Source organism: Thamnophis sirtalis, unplaced genomic scaffold, assembly GCF_051295495.1.
Source record: "Thamnophis sirtalis isolate CommonGarterSnake01/CBP01778 unplaced genomic scaffold, rThaSir2_p1.2 scaffold_4, whole genome shotgun sequence".
Classification (NCBI taxonomy): domain Eukaryota; kingdom Metazoa; phylum Chordata; class Lepidosauria; order Squamata; family Natricidae; genus Thamnophis; species Thamnophis sirtalis.
This window is the reverse complement of record NW_028261384.1, coordinates 61,634,273-61,662,132: the sequence shown is the minus strand read 5'-3', so window position 1 is coordinate 61,662,132 and position 27,860 is coordinate 61,634,273.

Sequence of the window (27,860 nt, the reverse complement as noted above, 5' to 3'; positions counted from 1 at the left end):
CATACATTTATAGTTAAATGTATACAAATATCTGTGATTCTTTTAGGAACTAATTGATTAGGAACCTGACTATATTTGTGCTTTTCAATGCAGATGTTATTGTCTGGGAAGCCAAATGATTTGCAGTACATGTTAAACAGATTACATGATGTAATTAGAAGACTAGATCTGAAAATCAGTAAAGATTTTCCTCACTCCTTTTTAAAATGTCCATGAAACTACTATATTTTTCGGAGTATTAAGATGTACCTTTTCCTCTCAAAAAAGAGGTTGAAAATCTGGGTGTGTCTTATAATGTTGTCTCATGATATTTCTAAAGCTTCTCCAAATGTTTTTTGAGCCTCGAATGATATAAAGTAGATTTGTATATAAACCTGCGCAACAATTTTTAAACATTGAAAGAGTCAAAATTTATGAAATTTTGAAAGTTACAAATTTATGAAAAATGTGATTGATTAAAGAGAAACTTAAAAAAATAAGTAGTAAAACCCAAAATATGACAGAAAGAATCAGTGTAAAAAAGAGCAGGGAGGTATCTTTTAGGTGAAAGGTCTACACCATGATTGTTCATAACTTAACAAAACAAGTTTCTTCAGTATGTTTGAAAACTGCTGTATAAGAACCAGTCAAAAGTAAAGGCTTATACAGTACGTGTTAGAAATATATAAAATAGAGAAAGAATAGTGAGTAGAAAGAAAGATAATTTAATTTCAGATGAGCTCATATGCTCTGTGACTTCAGCCATCTCAACTTCTTATTGTTCTCCATGGGAAAATAAATACTTTCAAACACATTAGGGATGCTATACATAAATTTTTCTTTAACAAATTGCTGTAGAAGTCATTAATGCTACTCCATTCAAAATCACATTTCCTATGCAAAACAACCAAAACAAAAATTACCAGTACCAGAACTTGCTCTGGTCTGGGTAAACAACATATTCCTACAAGCTTTTAAACTTAATTTTAGTATTTGGAGACAAACTATTTATTTTACTATATGTTCAGCTGCTAACAATCAATAATTTTTAGCTTATTCATTTGCTATTTTACTGCTTCTATTTCCATGATTTTTGCTATAGTGTTATCGCTATATCATATTTGCAATATCAAACGTTATTAAATCTTCAAAGTAGGTTCTAAGAAACTTTGATAAATCTACATAATTTTGTAACTCCCTTTCTGGTAGTTAATTACAATGTGTTTATTTGATATTCTGCTTTGTTTCCATTTTGCTTGTAGCTCTTTTCCCCCTTGGCAGGTACCATTCTTATATTCCAAAGATTTAAATCTGATTTCAGACACATCAAACGCAAGCATAGAGAGGCCGACAGGAGGAAGGAAGGGCAGTGCTGATTGAACCGCCCCAGTTCATAGGAAAGTTTGATGCGGACTCAAATAAGTCATCCCTATTCCTTGACTCAGCTGAGATCCACCTGGAATGCTATGAACACCTCTACTCATCCCCCAGAGCCATAGTGAATACCATCACAGAGGGACTAGAGGGAGAAGCAAGGGAGTGACTAGCAGCCCTCCACAAGAGGAGAGCCCCCCAACTGCAAGGCATAGATGACTTTCTACGACTGCTAGATGCCAGATTTGAGGAGGTGGAGGAAGACCTGCATGAGAAAGATGAGCTTAGCAACCTAAAGCAGAGGAGCGGCCCCATCAAAGAGCATATCCGCAAATTCATGAGAGTCATTGGAAGTCTACCCCCTTTACTGTTAATGTATTTTTTCAGAACAAGTCTGGACCAGTGGATTGCCCTAGTAACTGCCTACTGTGACATCACAAACCAACTCTCTGAGTGGTTCCGAGTATATAAAAGTCAATGGCAAATTGCGCGCTAACAACATGAGAAACTGTTAGTGTATTTTTTCAGAACAAGTCTGGACCAGTGGATTGCCCTAGTAACTGCCTACTGTGACATCACAAACCAACTCTCTGAGAGGTTCTGAGTATATAAAAGTCAATGGCAGATTGCGCGCTAACAACATGAGAAACTGTTAGTGTATTTTTTCAGAACAAGTCTGGACCAGTGGATTGCCCTAGTAACTGCCTACTGTGACATCACAAACCAACTCTCTGAGTGGTTCTGAGTATATAAAAGTCAATGGCAGATTGCGCGCTAACAACATGAGAAAGCCACCGGACATGAAAGAGAGAGGTGAACTCAACATGAAATTGCCCAGCCGACGGGACTCACAGATGCTTGATCAACCTGACCACAGTCCTGAAACTGGAGATCAGAGCAAAAAGACTGGCCCAACCAATACAGTTCGAAAAGGTCAACGGGTCCCTAATGGGGGGAGCCTATGCAACCTGACCAAACCAGTGAGACTAGAGCTAGTGGATCACTGGGAAATAATTTGATTCATAATAGACCCCAAAATTACAGATGCAGTCATACTGGGACTCTCCTGGCTAGACAAGTGGGGACCGACTATCTGGTGGCAAGGGGGTACCCGCAGACTTAGGATAGAAAAGGGACCCCAACCCCTTCCATGTCAGCAAGTAGAAACACCACCCAAGCAGGGAACCCCCCAAAACAGCTCACCAGAATATCTGGGAGCCACATCTGATGAAACCCCTGAGACTGAACAGAACCTTCTGCGCATGTGTGAGCTCGGAATGGCTGCTCCGTTTCTTGCTCCGTTTCAAGCTGACGGAGAGAATTCTGGGAAACCTTACAAGCAGGCAGTATAACCATTTGGATAGGTCCCCGGGAATGACTGAGATCTGGGGGACCCAAAGAGGCCAGTTTGCTGGGGAGGTCATCACTCCCGGACGATCACAGGCCTCGCAACCCTCAGCGGCTTCACGACGATCTCTGCCGCTTGATGGCAGTGGCGGCGGCATATTGATGATGGCGGCGTTTCCTACTAGCCCTCGGTGCTTGCGACATCTTCTGACTTTGCCTGCCTGGCTTGTTGAGCCCCTGGAGACCCTTTTGCACAGCCATCACCCTGAAGGGGGGGAGAACGACCTGTGCTCCCACCGAGGATGGGCAAATTTGGTGGCTGGCTGCATTTGCCGCCGCCATGGCCCTTCCGGACGCCCCTTCCCCCCTTTGCTGTTTGATTCAGCCCTTACATCAATGCTGCCACCTTTTCCTTCCGTTTGTTGCTTGATTGGACCTCTTCTTTGGGTGAGTTTCTCCTTCAGCCCATCATCGCTGCTGTGGAGCCTTTCTCTACCCCCCCTGCTTGCCATCTGGCTCCTTTCCATCTGGGCTTCGGAACATTCAGTCTCCTTTAACTGTAATCCCAGGGCCTCTGGACTTGCTGCCTCAGCCCCAGTCGCTTTGACTATCATTACTCGTGACTGCCTCTGGAATATTATTTCGGACAGCACTTGTTTAATTCCATTCATTGCAGTGCTTTGGACCCTGGATGAGTGGGGGTGCTCACAGTATGTAGGAAGGCCATCTGCTCCCCTCAACCACCCCAGACTTTTTAGACCTTCCCAGACTTACAGGAGAGGGGGATACGAGACACCCCCTGTACACCTCCTTTGGACCATTGCTGGGTTTCAGTCACTTTAACAATCTTGAACATTAAGAGCTATTTGCACTACTTGAACTTGCACATTTCTTAACAGCTGCACAATCTTCCTTTTTTCTTTCTTTTTCTTTTTCTCTCTTTCTTTCTTTCTTTTGTATGGGATATGTATGTGATATGTATGTGATGTATGGGTGATGCTTGTGCCCACTTTTATCCTTTATTGTCATTGTATTTTATAATTTTTAATTGACTCGTGGGGACTGGATGAGTGAGTGACTGTGTATGCATGAGGGGACTGGGTGAGCAACTGGGTGCCTCCTCCACTGAGTGCCATTGCAGATAGCCCAGGCTTATCTCCCGTCCTAGAATGTTTGAAATTAATGGCCTGCCGGAGAGAGCGGAGGCCACAGGGGGGGGGGGAAACAGGGTCAACAGGTGCAGGAGTGGGCTGGAGCATTCCGGTCATGATGGGGAGGGGCAGGTACGGCAGGAACTTCAGGGCTAGCCATTACCGGGGAAGGAGGGTTCGCTACATCACAGAGATCCCTCCTTCCGGCCCTGCTAGTTCCACTCCAGGGCCAGATGGTGAGAATTGTCAGGGCCCTGGTCTCCGGCTGTTGTTGCTAAATGCCAGGTCTGTGGTTCACAAAGCTCCCCTCGTCCGGGACCTAATTTTAGATGAGGGGGCAGACCTGGCATGTATTACTGAAACCTGGCTGGGCCCGGAGGGAGGAGTCCCCCTCACTGAAATGTGCCCAGAAGGATTTCAGGTGCTTCATCAGCCGCGACCCCAGTGAAGGGGTGGGGGAGTGGCTGTTATCGTCGAGGGTCTTTAGTTCCTCGTAGGATCCCTGCTCCAGAGCTTGTCGGGTGTGAGTCCCTGTTGATGAAGTTGGACCTAGGAGGTCAAGTGGGTTTGTTGCTAACGTACCTACCTCCCAACAGTGTTGCAACAGCCCTCCCCTCGCTCCTCGAGTCAGTAGCCAAGTTGGCGGTAGAGTTCCCCAGGCTTATGGTGCTGGGGGATTTCAACCTGCCTACACTTGGTGAATGCTCTGACGGGGTGCAGGAGTTCATGGCTTCCATGGCAGCCATGGACTTGACCCAAGTAATTCGGGGTTCGACTCATTCAGTGGGTCACACGCTTGACCTCGTATTCCTTTCGGAGCAGTGGAGACGTGATCTAGAGTTGAAGGGCATCAAGACCTTGCCCTTGTCATGGTCTGATCACTTCCTACTGAGGCTTGACTTTCAGAAACCAATCCCCCACTGTAGGGAGGTGGAACCGATTAGGTGGTTCCGCCCCAGGTGCCTGATGGACCCTATGGAATTTCAGACGGCGCTTGGAGAAATACCTGACAGTCTCGTCCACAATCCGATGGAGTCCTTAGTCACTGCCTGGAATACAGTGGCGGTGGGGGCTCTAAAGTGGATTGCGCCTTTGCAACCTCTCTGAGGCAGCGGATCCAGGAGGGCCCCTTGGTTCACCGAGGAACTCCGGGAGATGAAGCACCAAAAGAGACACCTAGAGCGCCGCTGGAGGGCCAGTAAATCTGAGTCAGACCGAGCACTGATGAGAGCCTTTATCAGAGCCTATCTCGTGGCAATACGGGCGGTGAAACATGCACATTTTGCCGCCCTTATTGCATCCGCTGAATCATGCCCAGCCGCCTTGTTTAGAATAACCCGTTCCCTCTTGAAAGGGAGGGATGCGGATGACCCTTTACAAGGTAGAGCTGAGGAATTTGTTCAGTATTTAACGGATAAGAGCCAAGGTGGCGCAGTGGTTAAATGCAGCACTGCAGGCTACTGCTAGATCAGCAGTTCAGCAGTTCAAATCTCACCGGCTCAGGGTTGACTCAGCCTTCCATCCTTCCGAGGTGGGTAAAATGAGGACCCAGATTGTTGGGGGCAATATGCTGACTCTCTGTAAACCGCTTAGAGAGGGCTGAAAGCCCTATGAAGCGGTATATAAGTCTACTGCTATTGCTATTGCTATTGCTATAAAGTCGCTCGGATTCAGACAGAGCTGGACTCCAATTGCACGGTACCAGCCGAGGTACCGGGGGAAGGTCTTGAGCGTATTTCATGGATTGAGTTTCAACTTGTCTCTCCTGAGGAAAAGGCCATGGGAGCGGTGAGTGCCTCCACTTGTATACTGGACCCGTGCCCCTCCTGGCTGGTCTCGACCAGCAGGGAGGTGACACGTGGCTGGATCCAGATGATTGTTAACACCTCTCTCCAGGAGGGAATTTTCCCGCTCCTCCTAAAGGATGCGGTGGTGAGACCCCTCCTGAAGAAACCTTCTCTGGACCCAGCCATTTTGAGCAACTATCGTCCAGTCTCCAACCTGCCCTTTGTAGGGAAGGTTGTTGAGAAAGTGGTGGCCTCTCAACTCCGACGGTCCTTGGATGAAACCGATTATCTGGATTCCTTTCAGTCGGGTTTCAGGCCTGGTTACAGCACGGAAACTGCTTTGGTTGCACTGATCGATGATCTCTGGCGAGCCAGGGATAGGGGTCACCCCTCTATCCTTGTGCTCCTTGACCTCTCAGCGGCCTTCGATACCATCGACCATGGTATCCTTCTGCGACGGTTGCGAGAGGTGGGAGTGGGAGGCACCGTTCTTCGGTGGTTCTCCTCCTACCTCTCAGACAGGTCGCAGTCAGTGTTGGTTGGAGGGCAGAGATCGACCCCTAGGCCCCTTAACTATGGGGTGCTGCAGGGTTCGGTCCTGTCCCCACTTCTATTTAACATCTACATGAAGCCGCTGGGTGAGAACATACGCCGGCACGGGATTAAATACCACCAATATGCGGACGATATGCAGTTGTATCTGTCCGCCCCGTGCCAACTCAGTGAAGCGGTTGAAGTGATGTGCCAGTGCCTGGAGGCTGTCAGGGTCTGGATGGGCATGAACAAGCTTGCACTCAATCCCGACAAGACCAAGTGGCTATTGATGTTCCCTCCCAAAGATTGGCCAAGTATTCCATCTCTCAGGCTGGGGGGTGAAATTATACGCCCCTCAGTCAGGGTTCGCAATTTGGGAGTCCTTCTGGATCCACAGCTGACTTTAGAACATCATTTGTCGGCTGTGACCAGGGGGACATTTGTCCAGGTTCGCCTGGTGCACCAATTGCGACCCTACCTGGATCGGGAGGCCCTTCAGATAGTCACTCATTATGACCTCAAGACTGGATTACTGTAACGTGCTCTACATGGGGCTGCCCTTGAAGAGTGTTCGAAGACTTCAGCTAGTCCAGAACGCAGCCGCGCGAGCAATTGTGGGTGCACCCAGGTACACCCAAGTTACACCTATCCTCCGTGAGCTGCACTGGCTACCCATTAGTCTCCAGACCCGCTGCAAGGTGCTGGTCGGTACTTATAAAGCCCTACATGGCATTGGACCTGGGTACCTGAGAGACCACCTCCTGCCGATTACCTCCCATAGACCGATCAGATCTCACAGGCTAGGTCTTCTCCAGATTCCATCTGCCAGCCAATGTCGTCTGGCGACTCCCCGGGGGAGAGCCTTCTCTGTTGCAGCTCCAGCCCTTTGGAATGACCTCCCCATGAAGATCCGGACCCTTACTACTATCCCGGCCTTCCGCAAAGCCACTAAGTCCTGGCTGCTCCAGCAGGCCGGGGGGCTGTTGAAATACCCAGCCCCACGGTAACTATGAATGTTGTGTATTTTAAAGTGTTGTTTTGTCTATTTATCCCCTTCCCCTGTTTATTGTAAGCCGCCCGGAGTCCTTCGGGAGTGGGCGGCATACAAGACCAATAAACTACTACTAAACTACTACTAAATCTCAGGGGAATTTCAGGACCTCACAGAAGTATTCAGTGAGACTGAGTGCAACATCCTGCCCCTCGCCCCAAGTGAAGCACATTGCGCCATCGAAATCATCCCTGGGGCAAAACTACTCAAACCCAAACTGTACGCCATGATGCCCCAGGAAATGCAAGAAATGTGCAAATATATAGACAAAAACCTAGCAGAAGAGTTCATCGAGCCAGCCGAGGGTCGCAGCTCTAGTCCTCTTCAAAGAAAAAGAAAAAGACGCAACTATGAAACTGTGTGGGGACTTTAGAAGGATCAATGCAGTGTGCATACACAACCTATACCCCCTCATGTTGGATTGTGAGCCGCCCTGAGTCCCCTTTGGGGAAAAGGGTGGCATAGAAATATAATAAATTCAATTAAATTAAATTCAATTCATGAAGGACATGCTATCTCCTCTGGCCAAGAGATAAGTCTTCACCAAACTAGACCTCAGAGAAGCATACTACCGAATACGGATGAGGAAAGAAGATGAGTGGAAAACAGTGTTCAATTGCCCTCCAGGGAGCTTCCAATTCAAAATGAGGCCCTTCAGACTGCAGGGAGCCCCAGCAGTGTTCATACAGTTAATAAACGAGGTGCTGTATGAGCACCTTTATAAGAGGGTCCTCGTCTACCTGGGTGACATCCTCATCTACACAGAGACCATGAATGACACAGAGCCCTGGTCCGACTGGAAAATCTTCTGACAGCCAACCTGTATGTCAAACTATAAAAATGTGAATTCCATCATGCATGACTAGACTATGTGGGTTACCGAGTGTCAAATGAGGGAATAGAGATAGACCCAGCCAAAGTACAAGCCGTCCTAGGCTGGCAACCCCCTTGCACCTGCAGACAGCTACAAAGCTTCCTAGGGTTCACAAACTTCTATAGGCAATTCATCCCCTCCTTTGTGAAGATTGCCAAACCCATGACAGACCTCTTAAAGACAGGGAGCCAAGGAACAAATCCTCACCCGGGACAACCTCTACAGTGGGACCTAACCTGCCAAAAGGCATTCGAGACACTAAAAGAAATGTTTGCAAAGGAACTAGTGCTGAAGCATCCTGACCCCGAGTAACCCTTCATGATCCAAGCAGATGCCAGAGGCATGGCAGTGGGAGTGGTGCTACTCCAAAGAAACAACCAAAGAAACTTACAACCCTGTGCCTACACCTCCCACAAACTCATAGACACAGAGAGACGATGGGAAGCATGGGAAAAGAAGGCTTTTGCAGTGAGATTTGAGTATTTGAGTATTTATTAATACTTATAGGCCGCCCTTTTCCCTGAGGGGACTCAGGGCGGCTTACATAAAATGAGGGGGGGGTATACAGACAATAGACACAAACAATACATAGAAGTAAAATAGTAAGCAACATTCATTCATCATTCGGGTGGGGACAGTTATCTTTGTCCCCAGGCCTGACGGGCTAGCCAGGTCTTAAGGGCTGTGCGGAAGGTCTGGACGGTGGTGAGGGTACGAATCTCCATGGGGAGATCGTTCCAAAGGGTCGGAGCTACTACTGAAAAGGCTCTCCTCCGTGTAGTTGCCAGTCGGCACTGACTGGCGGATGGAACTCGGAGGAGGCCTAATCTATGTGATCTAATTGGTCGCAGGGAGGTAATTGGCAGGAGGCGGTCTCTCAAGTACGCAGACCCACTACCATGAAGGGCTTTATGAGTGACAAGTAGCACCTTGAAGCGCATCCGGAGATCAACAGGTAGCCAGCGCAGCTCGCGGAGGATAGGTGTTATGTGGGTGAACCGAGGTGCACCCACAATCACTCGCGCGGCTGCGTTCTGGACTAGCTGAAGTCGCCGGATGCTCTTCAAGAGCAGCCCCATGTAGAGCACATTGCAGTATTCCAGCCTAGAGGTCACAAGGGCCCGAGTGACTGTTGTGAGGGCCTCCCGGTTCAGGTAGGGTCGCAACTGGTGCACCAGGCGAACCTGGGCAAATGCCCCCCTGGTCACAGCCATCAGATGGTGGTCAAAAGTCAGCTGTGGATCCAGGAGGACTCCCAAGTTGCGAACCCTCTCTGAGGGGTATAAAATTTGACCCCCCAGCCTGAGCGATGGAACACTGATCGAATTATTGGGAGGAAAACACAACAGCCACTCGGTCTTCTCCGGGTTGAGTACAAGCTTGTTAGCCCTCATCCAGTCCATAACGGCCTCAAGACCCCGGTTCATCACGTCCACCGCTTCATTGAGTTGGCACGGGGCGGACAGATACAACTGAGTATCGTCCGCGTATTGATGGTATCTTATCCCGTGCCTCCGAATGATCTCACCCAGCGGTTTCATGTAGATGTTAAATAGTAGGGGGGATAAGACCGAACCCTGCGGCACCCCATATGTTAGGGGCCTAGGGGTCGATCTCTGGCCCCCCACTAACACCGACTGCGACCTGTCCGAGAGGTAGGAGGAGAACCACCGTAACACAGTGCCTCCCACCCCCACCTCCCGCAGTCGTCGCAGAAGGATACCATGGTCGATGGTATCGAAAGCCGCCGAGAGGTTGAGGAGAACCAGGATGGAGGCATGGCCTCCATCTCTGGCTCTCCAAAGATCATCGGTCAATGCGACCAAAGTGGTTTCTGTGCTGTAACCGGGTCTGAAGCCTGACTGGAAGGGGTCGAGATAGCTTGCTTCCTCCAAGGACCGTTGAAGCTGGAAGACCACCACCTTCTCGACAACCTTCCCAACAAAAGGGAGGTTGGAGACTGGACGGTAGTTGTTAAGGACAGCTGGATCCAAGGATGGCTTCTTCAGGAGGGGTCTCACCACCGCCGCTTTAAGTGCGGCGGGGAAGTGCCCCTCCCGAAGAGAGGCGGTAACAACCGCCTGGATCCAGCCTCGTGTCACCTCACTGCTGTTAGCAACCAGCCATGAGGGACACGGGTCCAGTACACAGGTGGAGGCACTCACAGCTCTCATGGCCTTGTCCACATCCCCAGGGGCAACATCCTGAAAGATGGGACTGTTGACCTGGAGACACCTGTTGGAAGGATGCCAGAAACCGTTCGAAGTCTGGATTGACCACAAAAATCTGGAGGCTCTTTGGACCCCATATAAAGTATCAACCAAACAAGTCCGATGGGTTCAATATTTCAACCGCTTTGACTTCGTACTAAAGCACATTCCAGGGCAGAGGAACTTTCTAGCTGATGCCCTCTCCCAGATGCTCCAGTACAAATGTGAACGGTAGCAGTTGGTGGATGCCATCATTCCCTCTACCTAAATAGGTGCCCAAGTAATCACCAGACGACAATGCCATGACTGGCACGACCACCCAGCAGGCAACCTAACCACGAGACTCAAAATTGAACAGCTAGCAGACCCCTGGTTTGAAACAATCAACACATCTTGACAAAAAGAGATGACCTTTCATGGAAGGGAACGAAACTCTACATCCCAGAATCTCTATGCACCCTAATTCTCCAGAGGAGCCAAGATGCCAAATCGGCAGGCCACTCTGAATTCCTAAAGACTTTACACTTAGCCCAGAGACAATTCTGGTAGCCCGAAATAAAGAAAGATATGGACAATTATGTGAAAAGTTGCACCATCTGTGCCACAATGAAGAGATGACCGGAAAACCTCCCTGGACAGCTGCAACCAGTAGCAGAGCCAATGAGGCCATGGGAGGAGATCATAATGGACTTTATAGTAGAGTTGCCGAAAAATGGGAGAAACACGGTGATTTGGACTGTAATGGACCTGTTCTCCAAACAGGCACACTTCATACTCTGCAGCGACTACCCTCAGCTGGCCAAACTGTTCCTGAAGCACATCTACCGCCTTCATGGAGTACCTCAAAGAATTATCTGAGACAGAGGGGTCAGTTCACAGCTAAGTTCTAGAGGGAGTTCCTATGGTCCATTGGGTCATCCTAGGGCCTTCACCTGAGCACCAATGGAGTGGGCAGAGAGACTGAACATTATGGTAGAGCAGTACCTGAGGTGCTACATGAACTATCAGCAGTCAAATTGGGCAGACCTTCTGTATTTTGCTGAGGTCACGTACAATAATGCTGTTCACAGTACCACAGGACTAACACCATTCTAAGTAGTGAGTGGCATGGACTTTGTCCCAATGTCTGAGTATCCAAGGGATCCCCCTTCCTCAGTCAGCTTGAGGGACTGGATGCCAATGCTAAAAGCAACCTGAGAGAATGTCAAAAAGCACTGGCTAAAGTGGCACAAACCTATAAGAAACAGGCAGATAAACACCAAGCTCCGCAACAACCAGTCTTGATGGGAGAAAAGGTTTATATCTCTACAAAATATTTAAGGTTGCAGTTCTTCTAGACTTATAGCATATATTCCTACTTATCAAAGTTTCTTATAGATACAATATTAATTCACTGAAAAATTAGAAGTTTAGAATTATACTATAGTAGCTACTTAGATAACTGAAACTGTTGTTAGTTCTAATGAGTGAAATATTTGGGAGTTATGGAAATTCGAAAACAATACAACTAATTATTACTGTTTGTTCCCAAGCTTAGTAATAATAAAATACAATGAACATTTAACAAAATAATACAAAATAATACAATTTACATACATTAGTAGTAGCTTCCTCCCTATGTCAATCATAGTTATTAGGAGAAATGTGACACAGTAAGAAAAGAGACCGGTTCACTGTGAGACCCTGCTACTCACTCTCTTACAGTGTAACGGCCCCCCTTCCAACTGAACATCACTCCAGGGACATACATTGAGACTAAATTCAGAAACAGATATAGAAAAATAGAATAGCATTATCAAGGCATCTACCACCTTCTAGTTTTCTTGGTATTTCAGGTTTATACATGATTGAAATCTATGGGTTTTTTTTAATTAATAAGGTTTCCAGAACCAAGTGCTTCTCAATGAAATATTAACAATATTTCGGTTCTGTCTTCAAACTAACAGTTTGTAGTGACATAAAAAGATGTAAATATCATTTTGATGTCATTTTGATATTGACATAAATAAAGTAGCTTTGATTTAATACTAGTATAAACTGAAGAAATTAAAAATGGAAGAAAATATTCTTGAAGTCAAAGACTAAACAAGAACCATTACCAAATTCATGAAAGTAGAAGAATATACTCATAGCTATCATAATTACATCAATAATATTTCATAATATCTCATTTGTCCAACATTTTTAATACAATTCCCATTCCTTCTTGATCCCCAAAATATGGCCTTGGCCTTATTATAGGGGGTGGTGGTTGCTTATTGTTTTCTGGAAGGTGGCAGCTGGGGCGGGTGAGAAAGGCTCGGATTTCTACGCAGCTCTGTAGCAGCACCAGTACGTGGCACTGATGATGAAGCAGATGGCAGCCACCCACAGCCAATCTTAGCACCTTTGTCCACCTGGCCTGCAGGAGGTTGGCACCACCAACACCTTCATGCTGGTGGTAGCTACGGCCATCACTAGTCCCCACACCAGCACCCGGGTGAAGCTGCTTTCGAGGTGCAGGAAGGTGCTTGGTTCCCGCAACCTCATCCTCTGGCAGGTAGCAGAGATTTACTGTTCTGACTGGGAATGGGTAGATTGCAGGAGCCTCCGCCCCGCCCCATCCCCTGCCCCACCTGCCAACCCCCAAATTGCGCCCCAGCATGTCTTACCTTTCCAGCTCCATCACATTCCTCACCCTTGTGTCCAGGGAAACACTTTGTAAAAAAAACCTTCTTGCAAGTTGGGGGTGCTTATTTTAGCCCATGTCTTGAAATGCCCGATTGGGCTTAATATCAGGACATGCCCTATTTTTGGGGAAACATGGTATCAGAAACTGAACATGTATATAGATAGTCAAGATGAGATATTAACTTCAATTATTGCAAAGTTGTTTCCTAGTTCTTTGGAAGGCTGTAGTTTTGGACACCATAATGGGTGTAGTTTATTAAATTATGTGCTCAAACCATCTTAAATGTATTTCTGTGTATGCGTTATATTGTACATATACTGTATATACAATCTGCTATTGATCCAAATGAGCAGTCTGAATATAAACTGCATAAATTCATTTCAATTTTATTTCTAATCAAAAGACCCCAAAGCATAAATGAACAGGTTAACAAACAAATGATGTATTATCCATTTTTCAAATTGCTATATATATGAATTAAATGAAAGGAAACATATAAAGAATTTCACATTTTTATTATATTTTAAGGGGCAGAAAATCATGATTATACTTATCTTTAGCTTTGATTCTGACATATTAGAATTATTATCAACTCGCAAAAGCATTTCTAGTCTGCTCTCAAGTTGCAGCAATGGGGGAGCACATTCCATGCATACCTTCTTTCAGGGTTGGATCTCAGATTACCAAAGCTGGCTGATGAAGCATTGATTTTTACAGCCCATGAGAGTGCCTTGTTGGAGAATGTGATTTATGACACAGACTGAGAGGAGGGGCGAAACATAATCAAAGTTGAACCATAAACTATGTGCCACAGAGTTGACCTCACTCGATTAGCTGTCGACATGCTAAATAACTGGTTTTCTTTTGAAACTTGGCTCGAGACTCATGAATTAATTAGGGCATCTGTTGGAACCTTGACAGCAGGTCAGCTCTCTTCTTAAAATCAATCAACATTACCGGGCTTCCTGAATCCTGAACCCTCCGATCCCTCCCCGATATCTGAGGTGCTTGGAGGAAAACTCAGGCAACCATGGCAGAGGACAGGCTATCCAAAGAAAGCCTGCTGCAAGCTACCCAAAAAGGAGGCAGAGATTTCCTCCAACATGGCAATCCCAGGACTGATCACAGCCTGATTGCAACCAGAGTGCAGCTGTCAGGCGTGCCTCCTTCAGTAACCAAGAAAGAAAACTCCCAACTCCATTGTTTGTGGAATTAAAAAGTATTTTTACTGGTTATGAAAAGATAGCTGTGAAAGTAAAGCAAGATCTGAGCCAGAAAGGCGCGGACACATACGTATCAACAATTGCCCAACCCCCTCCCTTGAATGACCTCTACCCCAGTGTCCAATCTGCAACTCCCTAAGGTGTCATCTACAACATTGTTACGTTGGTATGCAGGATGATTGGCCTTGACCAGGTCCAAACACCGATCATCAGCATGCGCAGAAGATGGTGAGAAGAAAACTCCCTTTGCCATATCACCTCCAGTACCATTTTTCCCATCCCAAGTACCATGCCCCAACTCTCCCTGTTTCTATGGCAGCCGATAGCAAGTAAGCAAAGCAGAGGCTGTCAGCAGCCCTCTCCAAACATCAAAGCTAAAATGGCTGCTCCAGCAGCAGAAGCAAGAAGGGATGAGTAATGAGGGATGGTGGAAGATAATCCCTAAAGTAGCTAAGGTTGAGTTCCCTCACCCCAATGCGCAGAAAAAGGTAAAGCTCCTTAGCAAACTGGGAAGAGTGGATTGGAAGTGGGACTGGGCACAAGCCAGGTTCCCAAAGCCCCTAATGGACCCCCTGGGGAGTTCCAGAGCAACTGAGGTATGAATTTGACTGAATCACCATTCGTGAGGAGGGGCCATCATGCCTGCCAAAAGAGGGAGGAAGGACATCTGATCCTTTTGCAGTGAGGAGACAGACTGGAATGAAGGTCCCTTCTTCCCCCGCCAGGAGGAGGAGGAGCCTGAGATTGCAGCCAGTGACACTCCCATGCTGCAGGCAACCCCCCCTCTCTCTGAACTAGAGCTCAGGAAGGGGGCCAACCACATCAAGCACAGGCTTACTGTGGCCGGCAGGACAGAGGAGTAGTGCTGAATGAACCACCCCACTGCAAGGGGAAATTTGATGGGGACTCAGACCATCTAGCTCTATTCCTTGACTCAGCTGAGATCTACCTAGAACATTAGGAACATCTTTACCCATTCCCCAGGGCTGTAGTGAATACCATCGCAGATGGACTAGAGGGAGAAGCAAGGAAATGGTTAGCAGGCCTCCACAAGAGGAGAGCCCTCCTAACTGTAAGACATAGAATTCAGGAGAGTCATTGGAAAATTACCCCCATACCAGAGCATCTGTTAGTGTACTTTATGAGAATGAGCCTGGACAAGCAAATTGCCCAGGTACCATCTACTGGAACATCTCAAATTGGCTCTCTGAGTGATACCGAGTAGCCATAAAAGTGGATGGCGGGTTCTGTACCAATGACATGAAATTGAGAGCGGTCAACCCAACCAGAGACCACCCAGTCAACGTGGAGCCATAGCACCACAGTTGTCCCCCAAACCAGCCTTACCACGAAGTCCGTTGAAATGTTACAGATGCGGGGGATAGACTACATGGCATCAGTATGCGCAACCCCAGCTCCGAAACCAAGGTCAGAACCACCACCAAGGGTATGACCAGAGTGAGGCCCCAAGTGTGCCACCAACACGACTCGGAAGGTCCTCCAGGCTGCAGAGGTCCCTCCCCACCCATCTGAAGAAGGGGAAACCCCAGGCGATGATGACCAGTCACCAGAATCTTACGACAGCAAAGATGAGGGTGAAACTGAATGGTGAGTGAACTGGCCTACTTGAATGATATCCACATCTACACTGAGACCATGAATGACCATACCCCCTAAGTCCACCTGGTATTGGAAAAATTTCTGGTAGCCAACCTTTATGTCAAGCTATCAAAATGCTAGACTACCAGGGCTATCGAGTGTCAAATGAGGGCATAGAGATGGACCCAGCCAAAGTACAAGCTGTCCTCGGCTGGCAGCCCCCTTGCACCCACAGATGGCTACAAAGCTTTCTAGGGTTTGCAAACTTCTACAGACAATTCATCTCCTCCTTCACAAAGATCACCAAACCCATGATGGACCTCTTAAAGATAGGGGGCCCAGGGACAAAGCCCCATCCAGGACAATCTCTACAGTGAGACATAATCTGCTAAAAGGCATTTGAAACACTAAAAGAAATGTTTGCAAAGGAACCGGTGCTGAAGCATCCTGACTCCAAACAACCCTTTGTTATCCAAGCAGACACTAGTGATGTGGCAGTGGGAGCAGTGCTACTGCAAAGAAATAGCCAAGGTAATCTACAGCCCTGCGCCTATACCTCCTGCAAGCTCACAGACACAGAGAGACGATGAACCACATAGGAAAAAGAGGCTTTCACAGTGAGATGGGCACTGCTAACCTGGCGCCACTTACTGGAAGAGAGCCAGAGATGGTTCAAAGTCTGGACTGACCAAAGAGCCCTGTGAAAACTATCGCCCAGACAAGTCTGGTGGGCTCAATACTTTAACTGTTTCGACTTTGTGCTAAAGCACAACCCGGTAGGGGGGGGGGCTTTCTAGCTGGCACCCTCTCTCACATGCCTCAGTACAAATGCAAATGGGAGCAGGTAGTAAATGCCATTGTTTCCCCCTACTCAAATAGTTGGCCTTGCAACTGGCAAGACCAACCAGCTAGCAATCTAACCACAAAACTCAAAATCAAAGTGCTAGCAGACCCCTGGCTCCGAGACAATCAACTCTCTACGTTCCAGAATCTCTACAGACACTAATCCTCCAGAAGAGCCATAGGCTGTGGGAGGAAATTGACTTTATAGTGGAGCTGCAGAAAAGTTGGGGAAACATGGTGATCTGGGCTGTGATACACGTATTCTCCAAACAGGCGCACTTCATACCCTGCAGTGAACTACCCTCAGCCCATCAGATGGCTAAATTGTTTCTGAAGCACATCTACTGCCTTCATGGAGTACCATGAAGAATTATCTCAGACAGAGGGCTCCAGTTCATGGCTAGGTTCTGGAGGGAGTTCCTGCAGTCCATTGGGTCATCCCAGGGTCTTAGCTCACCCTTTCATCTGAGCATCAATGGCAGGGGGTGGGGGGCAGAGATACTGAACACCACAGTAAAACAATACCTGAGGTGCTATGTGAACCACTAACAGTCCGTTTGGGCAGACCTCTTGCCTTTCGCTCAGGTCATGTACAATAATGCAGTTCACAGTAGCATAGGACTAACCCCATTCAAAGTAGTGAGCAGCATGTAATTTGTCCCAATGCCTGAGTTTCCATGGGACACCCCCCTCCTTAGTCAGTTTGACCAATTGGATGTCAATGCTGAAAGCAACCTGGGAGAATGTCAAGAAAGCGCTAGCTAAAGCGGCACAAACCTATAAAAAACAGGCAGACAAACACCAAGCTCTGCAACAGCCATCCCAATTGGGGGAGAAGGTCTACCTCTCCACAAAATATTTGAGGTTAAAACTCCCTAACAAGAAACTGAGGCCAAAGTTTATGGGACCATTCCCCATAGTAAAGATCCTCAACCCAGTCACAATGCAATTGAAATTGCTAGGGAAGATACACCCAGTATTCCATAGTAGCAACCCCTACCCTGTGAGCCACCAGACCCCATGGTCATAGGGGGACAAACCCATTATGAGGTTCAGCGAATCCTTGATTTGAGGTGGCACAGGAGACAGTCCGTGGGAGTGCCTTGTTAGAAAATGTGATTTATGACAGAGACTGAGAGGAGGGGGGAAACAAGGTCAAAGTAGAACCATAAACTACATGCTACAGAGTTGACCTCACTCGAGTAGTTGCCGACATGCTGCTCCTAATAAATATGGTTTTCTTTTGAAACATGGCTCATGAATTAATTAGGGCATCTGTCAGAACTTTGACAATTATATTATTTAGAAGCATCTAGGATACTATTTGATCTAATTCTTTTGTACTTACACATACATGCATAAAACCTGAGAGAAAGGACAAGATATTTGGTAAAGTTCAACCAATCATCTATTAATTCAACTCCATGTTCCTCAGGGTTTATTATATTTAATAGAGACATTTAATAGAGAAACTGTCTCCAGGGGGTAAAAAAAAGTTGTTAGAAACAGGAATGAAAAAAATAGTAATTAATAGTTATGTCTGATCAAAACCACCACCTGAGGAAGATACTTAAATTGGTTGATCAAATCAGAGATATTTTGATCTTTTAGCAATGAAGCTGACCTGTTCATTAATGAGATTAGGATGGGAAGAGCCTTCACCAAGGATATAATATAAAAAACTGCGCATGTGAGAGCTACAAATGGTCGGCAGCCTCCTTGCTCCGGCTGGGCAGGCGGAAAGAAACACTGAAAACATCGCGGTTTTAGCGGTGAATCCTGTGGGAAGGGGGTCTCAATGGTAGAGTATGACCCAGGGGACCTGAACGGACGGTCAGCTAGGGGGTCGCCGCTTTTGGCCAACTCCCAGCCTGCGCGGTTGCTTCAGTGGTTTTCTTTATCTGGCAGCGAAGATGGCGGCGTCGCGCTGACGGCGCCGCCCCCGGCGGCTTCTAACAACACCGGCATCTTTTGGCTTTATTTTCTGGACTCGGGAGACTCAGGAGAGCCTTGGACCACATTGGACACCATCGTGCCAGAGAGGGGGTGGCTGGTCCGGATGGCGTCGAAGGAGATCGGGCGGCTGGCTTTGCTGCCGCCGCCATGGCCCTCCCAGGTGCCCCCCCATTGTCCATCGGCTTGCAGTGGTCCTGGCGGCCTTTGTCTTTGTTCCTTACGATCGGGAGGAGTCCTCAGAGTTGCACAAGCCTGTCGTCGTTTCCAGGTAGTGAGGTGGTTGATTTGCGCGGTGCTGGACGGAAGTGGGCAGCTGATTTTGCGGTGGTGTGGCCTCTCCCCCGCCTTTCCTTGCAGCTGCAGGGTCTCCTCTTCTTACCATCCTTACCACCTGGCTCTCTTTGTTTATGGACTTTGGACTCTTGGACTTCCAGATTTACGACCCTGCTTCCTTGTTACGACCACTGCCGCCCACCGCTGCCCAGGGACACCATCTCAGCCACTCAGACCTTTGCCCCCCCTTTTTTCCACGCTGTTTGGGAGAGAAGACGAATTACTCCCTCTATATTACCGTCGATCTGCCATCGACTCGACTTTTATGCGTCCGCCTACGAACTTTATGAACTTACTTGCACAATATCAATTTTAATATCTGCGCAACCCTCTTTTTCCGTATGTGGAGTGTGTGTGTATGCTTGTTCCCACTTTCATTTAAACTAGCTTAATTTATTCTTTTTTACTGTATTGTTGTATTCTTTGAACTTTATAGTGGGGTATGTATGTGGAGAATGCCTGGTCGGTGCGTATGAAGGGATTGAGAGCGCGGCCTGGAGCCCCCTCCACTGAGTGCAGAAGCAGAAGTGGATGGGGGCCCGGATCCGCCTCTCATCCCAGAGTGTTTGGTATGAATGGCCTGCCGAGAAGAACGGGGGCCATGGGAGGGAGGGGGGTCTACGGGGATGGGGACAGGCCAGACCATTACGGTCACAACTGGGAGAGGCAGGCATGACGGGAGCTACAGGGTTAGCCATTACCGGGGAAGGAGGGTTCGCTATGTCACAGCGATCCCTTGTTCTGGCCCTGAAAGCCCAACTCGAGAAACAGGTGACATGGGAAGTTAGGGCCATGGTCTCAGGCTGCTGTTGCTCAATGCCAGATCTGTGGTTCATAAAGCTCCCCTTCTCTGGGACTTACTATTAGACGAGGGGGCAGACCTGGCATGTATTACTGAAACCTGGCTGGGCCACGAGGGAGGAGTCCCCCTCTCAGAAATATGCCCAGATGCTCCACCAGCCACGACACCAAAGAAGGGGTGGGGGAGTCGCAGTTATTATCCGGGAATCATTAGCTCCTCGCAGGATCCCTGCTCCAGAGAATGTCGGGTGTGAGTCCCTCCTTGTGAATTTGGACCTAGGGAGTCAAGTGGGCTTGTTTCTGATGTACCTATCTCCCAGCTGCGTCACAACAGCCCTGCCTGCGCTCCTAGACTCAGTAGCCGGACTGGCGGTTGAGTTCCCCAGACTTATAGTACTGGGGGATTTCAGCCTGCCATCTCATGGCGAACGCTCAGATGGGGCCCAGGAGTTCATGGCTTCCATGACAACCATGGACTTGACCCAGGTAATTCAGGGTCTGACTCATGTGGCGGGACACACACTTGACCTTGTGTTTCTCTCAGAGCAGTGGAGACGTGATCTTGAACTATTTATTTATTTATTTAATTAATTAATTAATTAATTTTGTATGCCGCCCACTCTCAAAAAGACTCAGGGCAGCTTACAGTAGAAGGGGAGAGGGATATAAAAAAATAAAAAAATAAACAGTTTAAAAAATTGCACAACAGTCACAAACCTAAAGTGGGGCTGGACAACTCAACAGCCCCAGGCCTGCTGGAACAGCCAGGTCTTAGTCGCTTTGCGGAACACCGGAAGGGTAGTAAGGGTCCGGATCTCAATGGGGAGCTCGTTCCAAAGGGCCGAAGCTGCAACAGAGAAGGACCTCCCCCAGGGTGTCGCCAGCCGACATTGGCTGGCAGCTGGAATCCAGAGAAGGCCTAGTCTGTGCGATCTAATCGGTCTTAGGGAGGTAATTGGCAGGAGGTGGTCTCTCAGGTAGCCAGGTCCGATGCCATGTAGGGCTTTAAAAGTAACGACTAGTACTTTGAAGCATGTTCGGAGACCAATGGGCAGAGATAGAGATTTCGCCCTTGTCATGGTCAGATCACTTCCTGCTGAGGCTTGATTTTTGGAAGCTACTCCCCCACTGCAGGGAGGTGGAGCCGATTAAATGGTTCCGCCCCATGCGCCTGATGGACCCATTGGGATTTCAGACGGAGCTTGGGGAGATAGCTGACTCCCTTGCCCACAATCCGACTGAGTCCTTGGTCGTTGCCTGGAATACAGTGGCGGCTGGGGCATTAGATCGGATTGCGCCTTTGTGGCCTCTCCGTGGCAATGGATCCAGGAGGGCACCTTGGTTTACCGAGGAACTCTGGGAAATGAAGCGCCAAAAGAGACACCTAGAGTGACGCTGGAGGGCTAGTAACTCCGAATCCGACCGAACACTACTAAGAGCCTTTATTAGGACTTATTTAGTGGCGATAAGGGTGGCAAAGTGTGCTCATTTTTCCGCTCTTATTGCGTCTGCAGAATCTCGCCTGGCCACCCTGTTTAGGATAACCCGTTCCCTCCTGAAAGGGAGAGATGCGAGTGAACCCTTACAGGGAAGAGCTGAGGAATTTGTTCAGTTTCTGTCAGACAAAGTCACTCAGATTTGGACAGATCTGGACTCCACTTGGACAGTGCCAGCAGAGATGCTGAGGGAGGGCCTTGATCAAATTTTGTGGAGTGAGTTCCAGCTTGTCACTCCTGAGGAAGTGGACAAGGCCATGGGAGCGATGAGTGCCGCCACCTGTCTACTGGACCCGTGTCCCTCCTGGTTGGTTTCGACCAGCAGGGAGGTGACACGAGGCTGGATCCAGAGTATTGTAAACACCTCTCTTCGGGAGGGATCTTTCCCACAACCTTTGAAGGAAGCGGTGGTGAGACCCCTCCTGAAGAAGCCATCTCTGGACCCAGCTGCCCTCAAAAACTATCATCCAGTCTCCAACCTCCCATTCTTAGGGAAGGTTGTTGAGAAGGTGGTGGCCTTACAACTCCAGCGGACCTTGGATGAAGCATATTATCTAGATCCCTTTCAGTCTAGTTTCACACCTGGTTACTGCACCGAAACTGCTTTGGTCGCACTGACCAATGATCTCTGGTGAGCCAGGGATAGAGGACATTCCTCTATCCTGGTACTTCTTGACCTCTCAGCGGCCTTCGATACCATCGACCATGGTATCCTTCTGCAGTGGCTGGAAGAGGTGGGAATGGGAGGCACCATTTTACGGTGGTTCTCCTCTTACCTCTCTGGCAGGTCGCAGTCGGTGTTGATCGGAGGACAGAGTTCGACCCCTAGGCCCCTTAAATACGGGGTGCCGCAGAGCTCGGTCCTGTCCCCCCTCGTATTTAACATCTACATGAAGCCACTGGGTGAGATCATTTGCTGGTATGGGATTAAATACTACCAGTATGCAGACGATACCCAGCCGTATCTGTCTGTCCCGTGCCAACTCAGTGAAGCGGTGGAAGTGATGTGCCAGTGCCTGGAAACTGTCAGGGGCTGGATGGGAATGAACAAGCTCGCACTCAACCCTGACAAGACCGAGTGGCTATGGATGCTGCCCCACAAAGATAACCAGATATTCCACCTTTAAACCTGGGGGGGTGAAATCTTATATCCCTCAGAGAGGGCTCGTAACTTGGGTGTTCTCCTGGATGCGCAGCTGACACTAGAACACCATTTGTCAGCTGTGACCAGGGGAGCTTTTGCCCAGGTTCGCCTGGTGCACCAGTTGCGGCCCTATCTGGACCGGGAGGCACTCCAAATGGTCACTCACGCCCTCGTCACCTCAAGACTTGACTACTGTAACGCGCTCTACATGGGGGTGCCCTTGAAAAGTGTTTGGAGACTATAATTGGTCCAGAATGCAGCCGCATGAGTGATACTAGGTGTACCTAGATACACCCATGTTACACCGTGAGCTGCACTGGCTCCCTATTGGTCTCCGAACGCGCTTCAACCTTTAAAGCCCTACATGGCCTAGGACCTGGATATCTCCGTGACTGCCTCCTGCCACATACCTCCCAGCCTCCAATAAGATCTCACAGGATGGGCCTTCTCCGGGTGCCGTCGACTACACAATGTCGTCTGGCGGCTCCTTGGGGGAGAGCCTTCTCTGTAGCTGCCCCAGCCCTATGGAACGATCTACCCCCTGAGATCCGGACCCTCCCCACTCTCTTGGCCTTCCGAAAGTCTATTAAGACCTGGCTGTTCCGGCAAGCCTGGGGCTGCTGATCTTGATTGAACTCCAGCCCCACTAAGATTGAGTGTATGTTGTGTTCTTTTAATTCGCTTTGTCTTGTATTTCAAATTCTTTTAAGATTTTTAAATTGTTTTTATGGAAGCCGCTCAGAGTCCTTCGGGATTGGGCGGCATACAAATCCATTAAAACCTTAAAAACCTTAAACCTTAATTGACTTCTAACATTGTTAGAACAACTTAGTAATGGTTCACCTCATACCATTTGCAGAACCATTTTCAAAAGATGGATCTGGAAGATTTAAGCTCAACCTCTGTGATATTCTGCAGCTTTCAATTTTCTCCCTGTTTAAAATCACGGATTGATATTACTTAGACCTTTAGTAAAGATGGTCATTTTACCACTTCATCAGATCTAAATGAAAATGCTGAATCATTGTGCCAGGCTATAAATTGACCAATCTCCAACAATTGATGCTAATTCTTGGCAACTGCTGCATTAAAAGTACCTGTGCCATGGAAGAAGGCGGGGCTTAGCAGTGAGAAGACGGACTTTCAGGCACTTCCTGAATGACCATCTATACCGGAGTCTTTTTTGGAGGATTCTTTTGAATCTAAGCTGTCCCGAAGAGACAGTGACGTGGGAGGAACTCCATGGTCCCAGAGGTGTCCGCAAAATCTCTGGGAACCTAAGGAAAGCCTTCCTAATCCAGTGGCTTCCGGATCGGCTAAACAATGCCGACTGCAACTGCAAAGACCCAGAGAGAGAGCAGAATATGAGCAGGTCGTTTGATGTGAGTTTTAAATCCTTTTTTTTGTTGGAAAGAGAACACCCTAAATTTGGAAACTTAGTTTAAAATAAGGCTGAGAAGTGAGAAAAGCGGCGGAGATAAATGTTTGCCATTTGGAAGTTTATTTTTCTGTTCCTTTTTTCTAATTCCTAAGCCGGGCTGGACTTTCCTGTAATTTGAATCGGCTTTTTGCATTCCTTCTCTTTGTTGTCGACACCTTTAACTTTGAATTTATTGGGGCACTAAATCTTAAACTTAAAGTGCTTTGAAGATTGGGCTTTTTTTTTTTGGTTTGCTTTTCTTCGTTGCCTTTTAGCCCTTTTGAGGTTTGTCTTTTTTTTTTTTAACAATTAGTAATTAACAAACGGAATGGACTAAAACAAGCTGTAAATTACAAACTACAAGCCAACACTGCCATCTTGTGGACTTGAACTTTGTTATTAAAATCCCCCCTGTAATGCACTTGATTTACGTGTTTACGCAGCTGGCAAACTGTGAGATAAAACAGCAAAGCTGACCGTGACCTTGAAGAGACTCTTATCTTAGGGGGGGGAAAAAAAGAGTCCAGGAAAAATCATTTGTTTTAGCTTGTTGGCATCCTTTCATCTCCCAACACCATTCTCATATTACCGGCTGTGGAGATATCGACACCAAGTTTTTCTTTTTTGATCATCACCATCGACCTTTTGATCTTTTACATTTTTTTTTCTTCTCTGTTTTGATTTTTTTTTTAACCTCTGGATCACCTCTTGACTATTTACATTTTTTCTGCTTCTTTCTTTTCTCACTTGTAACTGAAGCACCCCTTCTCCCCTTTTTGGAGGGGGGGTATCTTCCTTTTTTTTATTACTATTTCATACTCTCTTACTTACATATATATATTTTATTGCACTCTACTGCATTTCATCCTTGAAACAAAAAAAAAGCTTCCTCTTCTTTCCTTCCTCTTCTTTCCCTTCTCTCTTTTCCTTCCCTTTTTCCCTCCCTCCTTTTCTTATCTCCCCTCCCCCTCCTCTGTGTACTTTACGTACTTAATCCACTATACTTATAACCCTCTACCCTCTAATACTAATTGGCTATGAGTAGAAAAGCAGTTGCCTCTGGCTTTACATCAACCCCTGCCCCCTCACCTGCGGGAGGCCAGAGGACAACACAGATGACGTCTCATCAGGAAAAAGAGAAGGAAGCCAACTTTGAAACACTTATACAAATGATGCAGAAAATGCAAGCAGGAAACGATACCCTTGTAAAAAAAATGGAGGCAATGGAACAACAAAACCAAAGTATAGTACAAAAAGTTGATAATATGGAAGGAAAAGTAGAAAGTATACACAACTGGATGCTGAAATATGAAAATAGGATTCAAAAAATTGAAAATAAGATTCAAGAAGGAGAGAAGAAAACTGAAAAGCTAGAGATTAGACTAAGTGATGTAGAAAGAGAGAGCAGTGGAATATTAAGATGGGAGATGGACAGGTCTGAATTTTTTTTTAAGATTCCAAAACATAGAAGAAGAAAAAGGAGAGGACTTAGTTCAGATAATTTCAAATATTTTGATAGATGTTCTGGGGATGTCCCAGGACCAAATAAAAGAAACAATTGATGAGACTTTTAGAGTATACACAAGGTATGCAATGAGAAATGCTCTTCCAAGGGAAGTGCATGTAAGATTTATTAAGAAAACAATTAAATCACAAATCCTACAGAAAATGAGAGATAGAAAATTAGAATATAAAGGAAAGGAGATTGTAGTACTTAAACAAATCCCAAGAGAGGTGAGAGAGAGGAGAAGAGAATATCAATTTCTGACCAAAGTATTGATAAAAAAAGGTGTTAACTACAGATGGCTCATACCGGAAGGTTTATTATGTACTTGGCAAGGACAAAGACACAGGATAGATACAACTGAGAAGGCAGAAGCTTTCTACGAAGAATACTTCAGAGAAACGGCGGAGAAAGCTGGGAAAGACGATGCAGTGATACAAATACTGGAACCACCTGTAACCGCGACCGAAAAAATAGAAGGAGCAGTAGGTGGAAGTGAGAAAGAAGGGGAGATAGGGAATGGGAGCCGCAAAGAAAAACGAGAACCTAGATCCACTAGAGCAATAAACCCTGTATATAAAGTATAAACATGGAGAAAGAAAAATGATTACAATTAACATTAATGGACTCAATTCGGTAACTAAAAGGAAGAAAGTATTCCATAAATTAGAGAAGTTACAACTTGACATAATCTGTCTGCAAGAAGTACATATCCAAAAGAAATATGAACATTTACTAACTCAACCAAAGCTTGGGAAAATGTTTTCATCATTGGCAAATTGTAAGAAAAGAGGAGTGGTCTTTTATATTAAAGGCAACATCCCAACAAAAGTAGTATACGCAGAGGAAGAGGGAAGAATTTTGATGGTAGAAATTATGGACATCAAAAAGACACTCCTAATTGGAATCTACGCCCCTAATGAAAAACAAGATGAATTCTACAAAAAACTACACAAAAAAGTTTTGGAACTAGACTATGCTGATATTTGTATGATGGGAGACTTTAATGGCATTGTGAATCCAAATATAGACTATAAAACACATAAAACAAAAAAATTAAATAGGAAGCCTCTGCCAAAATCTTTTTTTAGGATGACAGATGAACTAAATTTAAAAGATATATGGAGAGAAAGAAACGTTAAAAAAGAACAATATACCTTCTACTCAAATAGACATTCTTCACTCTCCAGAATAGATATGATATGGGTTTCAGCGGACCTGAGCTCCAACATAAAAGAAATTGAGATCGAAGCTAGCACCTGGGCGGACCACAATCCAATTTTAATTAAATGGAAAGGACAAAGGGTAAGAACTAGATGGACACTAAATAACACTATATTGAAAGAAAAAGAGTTTGTACAAAAAATGGAAAAAGAGTTAGTCCTTTTTTTTAAAGAAAATAGGAAAGAAGATACGTCATCGCAGAATCTCTGGGACACAATGAAGGCTGTTATTAGAGGTTTGACAATAGACTACACAAGGAAGAGAAACTCCAAAAAAAGACAAATGCATAAAGCTTTAGACAATGACTATAAAATACTTGAAAGAGACCTACAGAGAGCACCACAAAAAAAAGATGTTAAAATAAAGATGGACATAATTAAACACAAAATGGACCTATTAGAAAAGGAAGAACTGGCACAAAAAATTAGAGGTGCCAAACAGAATTATTTTGAAAATGCGAACAAACCAGGCAGGTGGTTAGCATATAAGATGAAAAAAGAGAGAGAAACAAAGAAAATACTACAACTAAGAGACAAACAAGGAGAAATTCAATATGGAAATACCGAAAAGAAAAAAATTATACATGATTACTACGTTAAACTTTATGAACAAGAGAAGGTGGAGGAGGGACGAGTCAAAAAGTATCTACAAGATGCCAATCTCCCCCAGGTACCAGATGAAACTAGAACAATGTTAGAAAGTAAAATAACAATGATGGAGCTAACAGAGGCACTTAAAAAACAAAATAATGGGAAAGCCCCAGGACCAGATGGTCTACCCGTGGAATTCTACAGAACATTTGAAGAAATATTGACCCTCCCACTCCTACAAGTCATGAATGAAGTGATGACTGAGAACCAAATACCGAAGTCATGGTCAGAAGCGTATATCACATTAATACCCAAGGAAGAGACTGATTTAACACAAATTAAGAATTATAGACCAATTTCTTTATTAAACTCAGACTACAAGCTATTTGCATCTATACTAGCTGAGAGACTTAAAAAATACTTAAATGGCTTCATCCATTCAGATCAAAATGGCTTTTTACCTAAAAGACAAATCAAAGACAATATGAGAATAATTTTGAATACCTTGGAATACTATGAGGCCCACCCAGAAAAACAATTGGCACTGATGTTCCTCGATGCGCAGAAGGCCTTTGATAATGTGAATTGGCAGTTTATGTTTTTGCAACTGGAGCAGATGAACTTTGGCAAGAAATTCACTCAAAGTATACGAACGATATACCAGAAACAAGCAGCAAAGATAATGGTAAATGGAGAACTAACAGAACCAATTGAAATAAAGAGAGGTACAAGACAAGGCTGCCCACTAT